General features: G+C 47.1%; 1 pseudogene; it reads left to right on the forward strand.

The window, feature by feature from the left end:
- Nucleotides 1–3,485: 3,485 nt before the first annotated feature.
- Nucleotides 3,486–4,318, forward strand: LOC131819403 (gamma-aminobutyric acid receptor-associated protein-like; annotated as a pseudogene).
- The last annotated feature ends 5,526 nt before the right edge of the window (nucleotides 4,319–9,844 follow it).

A 9,844-nucleotide genomic window follows, 5' to 3' on the forward strand; every position in this document is an offset into this window, starting at 1 on the left:
GGCAAATGATACGTATTGGAACTCCCTGAATGAACTCTAGAAAATAGTAAAAGGGTATTGTGACATAAAACACAATAGAGGAGACAAGACTTTTAAATTTTAAAATCAGTTAATCTAAAAGAAAGAGGGAAAGAAGGAACAAAAGAACAAAGAACAAACAGGACAAATAGAAAACAACTTGCAAGAATACAGGTAGATATAGACCTAACTATATCAATTATTTTATATATATACACACACATATATTTTTAAAGATTTTATTTATTTATTTGACAGAGAGAGACAGTGAGAAAGGGAACACAAGCAGGGGGGTGGGAGAGGGGGAAGCAGGCTTCCTGCTGAGCCGGGAGCCTGACGTGGGGCTCAATCCCAGGACCTTGGGATCATGACCTGAGCCGAAGGTAGATGCTTAACCAACTGAGTCATCGGGTGCCCCATATCAATTATTATATTACATATAAATGGGCTAAACACCCAAATTAAAAGGCAGAGCATGTCGTGCAGGATTTAAAATATACACTTATGGGGCGCCTGGGTGGCTCAGTGGTTAAGCCTTTGCCTTCAGCTCAGGTCATGATCTCAGGGTCCTGGGATCGAGCCCCACATCAGGCTCTCTGCTCAGCAGGGACCCTGCTTCCCCCTCTCTCTCTGCCTCCCTCTCTGCCTATTTGTGATCTCTCTTTCTGTCAAATAAATAAATAAAAATCTTAAAAAAAAAAAAAAAAAGAAAATATACACTTATATTATGTTTAACAAAGACACACTTTAAATATAAAAACACATTTATATTGGAAATAAAAGGATAGAAAAAGAAATACCATGGGAAAAAATAACCTTAAGAAAGCTGGAGTGGGAGGGCGCCTGGGTGGCTCAGTGGGTTAAAGCCTCTGCCTTCAGATCAGATCATGATCTCAGCATCCTGAGATCGAGCCCCACATTGGGCTCTCTGCTCAGCAGGGAGCCTGCTTCCTCCTCTCTCTCTCTCTGCCTGCCTCTCTGCCTACTTGTGATCTCTGTCAAAGAAATAAAATCCTTAAAAAAAAAAAAAAAAAACTGTAGTGGGGCGCCTGGGTGGCTCAGTTGGTTAAGCAGCTGCCTTCAGCTCAGGTCATGATCCTGGAGTCCCGGAATCGAGCCACACATCAGGCTCCCTGTTCGGCAGGGAGTCGGCTTCTCTTGCTGACCTCTCTCATGTTCTCTCTTTCTCTCAAATAAATAAATAAATAAATAAATGAATAAACAAAGCTGGAGCCGCTGTATCTTCAAATATTTGAAACAAAAATTATGAGAACTATAAGGAGACAGATAATAATAGACAAAAGCACACTTATAGTTGAATATTTTAACATTTTCATATCAAAGGTGATGAGAAAATCAGACAAAATAACCAATAAGGATTTAAAAGATTTGAACATCATTAAACAATCTAACCTAATTAACATGAATAGAAGACCACATCCATCAACTACAAAATACAGACCCTTTTCAAGTGCACAGGGAATATTTACCAAGAGAGAACAATATGCTGGGCCATGAAATAAATCTTATTAATTTTAAAGGAAAGAAGTCATCCAGTATATGTTTTCTATCAACAACAGAAATCAATAGTGGTATCTAGAAAAGCACTCAACTTTCAACAAGTAACAAGCTTCTAAATAATTCACAAGTCAAATCACAAGGGGGAATTAGAAAAAAATTTTTTAAGATTTTATTTATTTATTTGACAGAGATAGAGATCAAAAGTAGGCAGAGAGGCAGGTAAAGAGAGAAAGGGAAGCAGGCTCTTTGCTCAGCGGGGAGAGCAGAGAGCCCAATGTGGGACTCGATCCCAGGACCCTGAGATCATGACCTGAGCCGAAGACAGAGGCTTTAACCCACTGAGACACCCAGGCACCCCAGAAAAATGTTTTTAATTGATAGTAATGAAAATACAAGATATCAAAATTTGTGGAATATATAGTCTTATGGAAATAAATTTGTAATTTGAAATGCTGATACTAGAGATGGTTTAAAATGATCTAAGCCTCCATATTAAGAAACCAACAAATACAGAGCAAATTGAAGAGGAGGAAGAAAATAGTAAAAGAGTGGAAATTAATGAAATAGAGAGGAAACCATTGTAAAACAATGAGAGGTGACCGTTGGTTTTTGAAAAAAAATTAATGAAATTTAACTGTCCCCCAGTACGACCATCGAAAAGGAGACAGAAGAGACAAATGACCAATACTAGGAATATCATTATAGAGACCACAGATATTTAGGACATTAAGAAAATAATATGAATAACTTTGTCACAACAAATATGACAACACATAAAGCGGAAAAATTTCTCTAAGAACCCAACAAAATTACGTAAGAGGAAATAGAAAGTTTAGCCCTATATTGGTTAAAGAAATTGAATAATTAAGAACTTGAAGGAGAGAATGCTGCTGTCTACAACTTCACTTTAGGAATGCACCAGAAAGTAAGACTGACTGATGGATACAGAGAAGGATATTTGATTAAGAAAGTAAAACAACATGTTAATCTAGGACATGGAAATGACTGTCATTATCCATTCTTTTTTTTCTGAGTGGTTTAAACTTTTCATAATGAAATTTTAGGTTAAAAAAAACATTTTCCATAAAGAAATTAACCCATAGGTATATCCCCAGGACCATATGGTGTTGGAGTGAGTAGAAACACTTAAGAAAGAAATACCATCCTTACACACTTTTTCTCAGAAAACAGAGAAAGATGGACTACTTTAGTACTCATTTAATGAGACCTGTATAACTCTGATACCAAAACCTGACAAGGACATCATGAGAAAAACAAATCGTAGACTCATGTCTACGATTAACATGAGCACAACAATCCTTAGCAAAATAGTACTACATTGAATAACATACCATGAACAAGTACGGTTTATCCCAGGAATGCAAGGTTGACTTAATATTTAAAAAGCAATTCTTGGGACACCTGGGTGGCTCAGCTGGCTGAGCACCTGACTCTTGATTTTAGCTCAGGTCTTAGTCTCAGGGTCCTGAGCTCCAGCCCCGCACTGGGCTTCATGGTCAGTGCAGTTCTGCTTGGGATTCTCTCTCTCCCTCTCCCTCTGCCCTTCCACTTTCTCTCTCTCTCTCTCTAAAATAACATGAAATAAATAAAATGCGATTGTTCCTTGTTATTCATAACATCAACAAAATAGTAAAATCTTGTACTTATCTCAGTTAATGCCGAGACAGCATTTGTCAAAATTCAACACCCATTTATGATGAAAATTTCTAAATGAACAAACTAAAAATAGGAACTTCCTCAATTTGATAGATTATGTCTGTGAAAAAACCTACAGTTAACATTCTACTCAATGGCAAAAAACTGAGTATTTTCCCCTAAGATCAAGAACGTGGCAATGATGGGGCTGTCCTAGCTTCTTTTGACATGGTACTGGAGGTCCTAGCCAGAGGAATAAAACAAAACAAAAAAAGGAGGCCGCTGCCCCCTGTCCTGCGCCCCCCCCCCGGGTTCCCGCAGCCCAGCCCGGTCCAGCCCGGTTCCCGGGAGGATGAAGTTCGTGTATAAAGAGGAGCATCCGTTCGAGAAACGCCGCTCTGAGGGCGAGAAGATCCGAAAGAAATACCCGGACCGGGTTCCGGTGATAGTAGAAAAGGCTCCCAAAGCTCGGATAGGAGACCTGGACAAAAAGAAATGCCTGGTGCCTTCTGATCTCACAGTTGGTCAGTTCTACTTCTTGATCCGGAAGCGAATTCATCTCTGAGCTGAGGATGCCTCGTTTTTCTTTGTCAACAATGTCATTCCACCCACCAGTGCCACAATGGGTCAGCTATACCAGGAGCACCACGAAGAAGACTTCTTTCTGTACATCTGTCTACGGTCTGCGAAGCTGCTGCCCCTGAGGTGGGGGGTCTCGTTCTACAAAGAGGTGGCCCCCCTTCCCTGACCTCCTCCTCCCCTGGGCTCAACCACCACCTCCCTTCTTCAGGACCTGCACTTCCTAATGTTTGAGGCTCTCCTCCAGCCCTTCCTAGCTGGAGGGCTCCGGGGGAGGTGGCCTCTCGGACATCTCCTCTCTCCTCTTTCTCTTACCAGCTTTCCAACTCTACTTTAGACTTCTCAGTTGTCAATCTCTGTCACTCCCACCCAGTGATTGTTTTGGTTTCTGTTCCCTTTCTAACTGCCCAAGGGGCTAAGAACCCCAACATTCCCTTCCTTTCACTACCTTCTTTTTTGGGGGTAGATGGAAGGGACTGAAATTGTGGGGGGAAGGTAGGAGGCACATCAATAAAGAGGAAACCACCAAAAAAAAAAAAAAAAACCACAAACAAAAAAAAGGAATAAAAGGCATACAAATTGAGAACAAGAAGTAAAGGCGTGATTCACAGAAAACATGATTACGAACCTAGAAAACACTAAGGAATTTATTTAAGAAACTATGGGACTGATAAGTGAGTTTTAAGAGTTGTAGGTTACAGATACAAACATCAACAAACAACTGAAAAAAAATACTATACTGAGGAATAAATTTAACAGAGGATGTACTAGACTTTGCCAAAGGAAGACATATCACATGTTCATAATTGCAGGACTTGATATTAGTTGGTAACCCATCAATTCTCTTCAAGTTGGTCTATAGATTCAATGCCATCTCAATAAAAATTTTAGCAGGTTTTTGAGGAGGCGGTTCAAATTGACACGCTGATTTAAAACTTATATGCAAAAGTAAGAGATCTGTGATAACCAAAGCAATTTTGGAAAAGAAGAACAAAGTTGGAAGACTTGCACTTTCTGACCTCAAGACTTTCTATAAAGGAAAAGAGTCTACAGTTGTGAGGGGAACGTAGCTGTACAGACCAGTGGCACCGGGTCTAGAAATAGACCCTCTTTTGTTCAGTGAATTGATTTTTGACAATGGCCTCAGAGAAACTCAATGGGGGAAAGTCAAGTCTTATATCTAGTCTTGGAGTAACTGGGTGATCAGGGGGAAGCGATGACAGACTTGCCACTCTGTCCACTACAAACTGAAAACCAGACAGAATGTGTCAAAGGGCTGTTTTCAGACTTGGGACTGTGCCTCTGACACAGGACAGGAGGTCAGCATGGCCTCGAGGTGTAGTGGGGGCACTCCAGATGTGCAAGCCCGCTCCAAGGAAGGCTTCTGTGGGCACAGGCTGTGGGAGCCAGGGATGGGGGGCGCTCTGGCCCCCCAGGGAGTGTGGCATCGGGAGAGCTCAGACCCAAGCAAGGAGGCTGCATCTCCAGGGGGACATGCGCTGGATATGCAGTCCCTTGCTCCACAGGACTGAGGAGTCCCACAGCCTCCGAGTCTCATTCCCCTCCCCTCAGGTACCAGAACGCTCAGCAGGGACAGTCCTCCGCCCACCCCCTCATCCCCGCTTCTCCCAGAGGCCAGTGCTGCCCCAGGCTCATGGATGCAGGCTGGGCGCAGAGCTACTATTCTTGGCTGTAACCTAAGCCAGCTGCCCATTAAAATTCCATGAGTTTCGACGGCTTGAGCTGCAGTTGATATTTCCAATTATTGTGAAATTAAAATTGTCCCTTTGCTTTAAGGATGATTGCCGGCGACGGCAGATGGCAACCCCGGGGCCCCGCACTGTTCCCAGGCAGAGCTTGAAAAGTCTCTGGAAAGTTCTCAGAACAGGAAAAGACAAAGGGTGGTCTGAAAATGAGGGAGGTGGGGGGTCAGGCACGTGGTTGGAATCTGAATTTCCATGTTCTGGGCTCCGGGGACCAGAGCCCCCGCAGCAGGCAGGCTGCTCCCAGCCCCACAGCCGGACTAAGGGGTGGTGCTCCCCACAAGCATGGGCTAGACCTGGGGTTAATTTGGACGCTGACCTTGGGGGTTGAGGAACCCAGGCAGGGTACAACAATGCAGGGGGTGTCTGGAGGCTGCAGAGAGAGGCGGGCTCGAGGGTATGTTGGGGAAGGGACCTGAGGCGACAGCTTGAACAGGAGGGCAGTGTGTCTGGGAGCCCAGGGCAGGCCTCCACAGTGCTCCCTGTACAGAGGGGTGGGGGGCCCGTGCCGCCCTCTGCCCATCCTGCAACAAGGCAGCGGGGTGCTGGCTGCCAAACACGGCCTCTGTGCCCAGCCCCAGCTCCAGAAGGACAGAGCCCAGGAGGGGCAGGGCTGACTGTGGGCCTCTCCCGAGGAGGGGCAGAGCCAGTCTGGGGCTCCAGATCCCTGGCTTCTCCAAGGCTCTCTCCCACACCCGGTGGCCCTCCTGCCTCCCTTCTGAATCGGGTTCCATGTATACAGGGTGTGGGGGGCATCGGCCATCAGGTCCTGCACAACGCCTGCTCCTTTTCCCCTGTTGGGTCCTGACCTCTCCTGAGCAGGACCCCGGCTGCCTCCCAGTATGCCCACATCACTCCTGCCCTGCCGGCAGGTACGTGGGCTTCATGGCGCCTTCCACGCTGCCATGATTCTTGTGGGGAGCACCACAAAGCTCCAGGAGGAGCCCCGGGCCACCTTCCACTAGACGCCCCCACCCCCAGGCCTTGAGGGCACAGGGCCTGGAGAGACTGAGGCCCAGGAGCAAGGCCTGGGATCGGATCCGTCAGGCTGGTGGGCACGTGGGTGAGCATCGGGGCCATTGACCGCGGGCATGCAGGGGCGGGAGGGTGCTTACATGGGGAGCCTCTCTCCCATCTGGGGGCTCTGAGCAATGTCCTCTTACCACAAATCTGTGACCCCACGCACAACACACTCACCCGGGCTCCGCGAGCCTCTCCAGCCAACAGTCGAACCTGAGGAGGGGGCTGTGGGACCCCTTGATCTGCGGGTAGGTGGTCAGAATGTGGGTGACTATGGGGTCTGAAGTTGTGGGGCGGTCTCATGGGACGGAGCCCTTCCCCGTGGGACCTGACGGCAACTCCAGGAGGAGCAGGTCAGGGCTGAGTTAGACTGGGGGGGATCTCAGTTGGTGTCAGACACTTGTTTGATGATGTCTGGGGGAAAACACATAAGAATTGGGTGCAGGATCGTACAATGAAACCCCTAACATCACACCCTTGACGCCCAGCCCTAACCACCCCACAGCCCAGGAGACCCACAGCCCTGATTCCAGCCCTGACCCAGAGCCCTGACTCCAACCCTGACCACCCCCAGCCCTGACTCAGAGCCCTGACCCCCAGCCTAACCCCAGTTCTGATCCCTGCCCTGACACCCAGCCCCTAACCACCTGCAGACTTTAGCGCTACATGGTGTCTCCCTCACTTCCACCTCCCAAGCCTCATTCAGAGCTCATCTTGGACCCCATCTATTCTGGAACCGTGCAGGGAAGGATCCTGGGAAACATGGCTCCCAGCATAGAGAGCATGGATAGAACATTCCAGAACACACAGTGTCAGATATCTACCTTGGGCCCTTTGAGGGGCCTGCTGCAGAAGAGAGAGGGCAGGCCCTGACAGAGGCAGCCCTACCTGCTCTTGGGGGGCAGAGGTGGCCTCGGGTGGCTGGGGAGGAAGCCCATCCCTGCATGGGGTGAGGGTTGCCCCTCCCATGCCCCTCCCCACCTGTGCCACCCCCCACACACACACCCCCAGCCTCAGCTGGCTGGGCCAGGCCCACAGCCCCTGCACACGGGCTTGCAAGGAATGAGCTCCTTTGTCCGTCCTGCCTCCTAGAGGCCCCACCATCTATCGCACATCTCAAGAGTTTTTGAAGCTCTTTGTCATATACCATTTTGGAATTTTATTAATCAAATTAGGCCATCTTATCCTTTTATGGTTTGTCTCATCAGAAAGGTCTTGATCCCAAGTTCATGTTCTTCCAGAATTTCTTCTAAAAGTTTTCCGCTCTTAACATTTACATCTTTAATCCATCCGAGAAGACCCTTGTGGGAGATCAGAAGACCACTGTCCCTGTCTTCTTGCCAGTCACAGACAACTATAGATCCCTGAATATTGGGTGTGCAGGTCTCGGCCCCTACATCTGCCAAATCCTAAGGCTGGATGAGTTGGCCCATTCTGGATCTTTCCCCACCAACACTGGTCTCTCCCCGAGGCAAGTCCACGTGGCCCTGAGTGCTCTGTTTTATCTACGAAAAAATGAAATTCAGCTGAGTACGTTTGAAGATCTAACTGGCTTCACGTAATGATTCATGAACCAGACAGTGTCTTGTCTTAGGAAAGGGTCCAAGGAGATGCACAAAATGGAAGCCATCTGCAGGCCGAAGTGGGGAGACAGGAAAGAATGTGCTGTGTCAGACAAGACTTCCGCTAGAGACATCCTCCCCCACCCAGAGACATTCTCTTCTCCCCAGCGATGTCCTCCCCCAAGGAACATCTCCCCCTTCAGGAACGTCCTCCTCAAGGGACATCCTCCAGAGAAACGTCCTACCCCCAGGGACATCTTAGTCCCCCTGGGACATCCCTCCCCCCAGGGATATCCTTCCCCCTCCCTAGATATCCTCCCCAGCTAGGGGCGTCCTCCCCCAACCCTGGGAGGATTTCCCCTCCCCCAGGGATACGGCCTCACACCTTTTGTCCGAGTGTCCCTCATTCTTCACTCTGATTACAGTCCTCTCTGTTTCCATTGATCCATAAGCACTTCATAGCTTTGGTTGTTAGGAATGGGAGTTTCCCTGTTTCTAACGAGTTATTAATAATGTAGAAAAAAGGAATCTTATGTACTAATTCTATATACTTCTCTCTTATTAACCTCGTAGGGTTTGGTTACTGGTGTTACAATCATAGCATGAGCAAAAATGGATAATCGTTGCCTCTCCTTTTCCAACATTTGCGCCATGATTTTGTCCCTGGCTGCTGCTGACCCACAGTGACAGTCCTACTGGGTGTGGCTCTCACCTGTTTGCTGGTGGGGGCAGGGGGTAGTGTCACCTGTGTCCCTTTCCCGGCAAGTCCTGTTATGCTGGGGGCTTTTCAAGGGACCATCTTCGTGCTGCAGTCTGATGGAGTCCCCCACACCGACTTGGTGAATTTGGTAATTCTGCTGGAGGTTCTCCGACTGCAAAGGCCCCCACTTTTCTCAAAGAAGCCTTACTTGGTTGTGGTATCTTATGTTTGCTTGTATTTTATTTAGACTTTCACTTTATTTTGCTATTCTTTTTTTTTTTTTTTTTTTTTTTTTAAGAATCAGTTTGGGGGGGCCTGGGTGGCTCAGTGTTGAGCCTCTGCCTTTGGCTCAGGTCAGGTCATGATCTCAGTGTCCTGGGATCGAGCCCTGCATTGGGCTCTCTGCTCAGCGGGGAGCCTGCTTCCCCCTTTCTCTGTCTGCCTCTCTGCCGACTCTGCCTGATCTCTCTGTCAAATAAATAAATAAAATCTTTTTAAAAAAAAGTTAACAAAATAAAAAATCAGGTTGGTATTAAGGCTTTGGTTGGCTCAGACATGAACTGGTATGTTTTCATCTTTTTTAGGGTTTGCAATAGTTCAGACCGCATCTTGGGAAGGCATTTTGACAATTCCTATCCTTCTGATCCTATGATCCTGAACACAGGAATTGACTGCATAATATATACGAGCTAGTTACAACTCACATAGAAAAAAAAGCTAATTAAAAAGTGGGCAGAGGGGGCACCTGGGTGGCTCAGTGGGTTAAAGCCTCTGCCTTTGGCTCAGGTCATGATCCTAGGGTCTCAGTAGGGAGCCTGCTTCCCCCTCTCTCTCTGCCAGCCTCTCTGCCTACTTATGATCTCTGTCTGTCAAATAAATAAAACCTTTTGAAAAAGAAAAAATTAAAAAAACAGGCAGAGGATCTGAACAGATGTTTTTCCAAAGAAGACACACAGAGGCCAACATGAAAAGACACTTAGCAGCACTCACATCAGGGAAATGCCAAGCAGAACCTCATCCCATTA

This window comes from Mustela lutreola, chromosome 1, assembly GCF_030435805.1.
Source record: "Mustela lutreola isolate mMusLut2 chromosome 1, mMusLut2.pri, whole genome shotgun sequence".
NCBI classification, from domain to species: Eukaryota; Metazoa; Chordata; class Mammalia; order Carnivora; family Mustelidae; genus Mustela; species Mustela lutreola.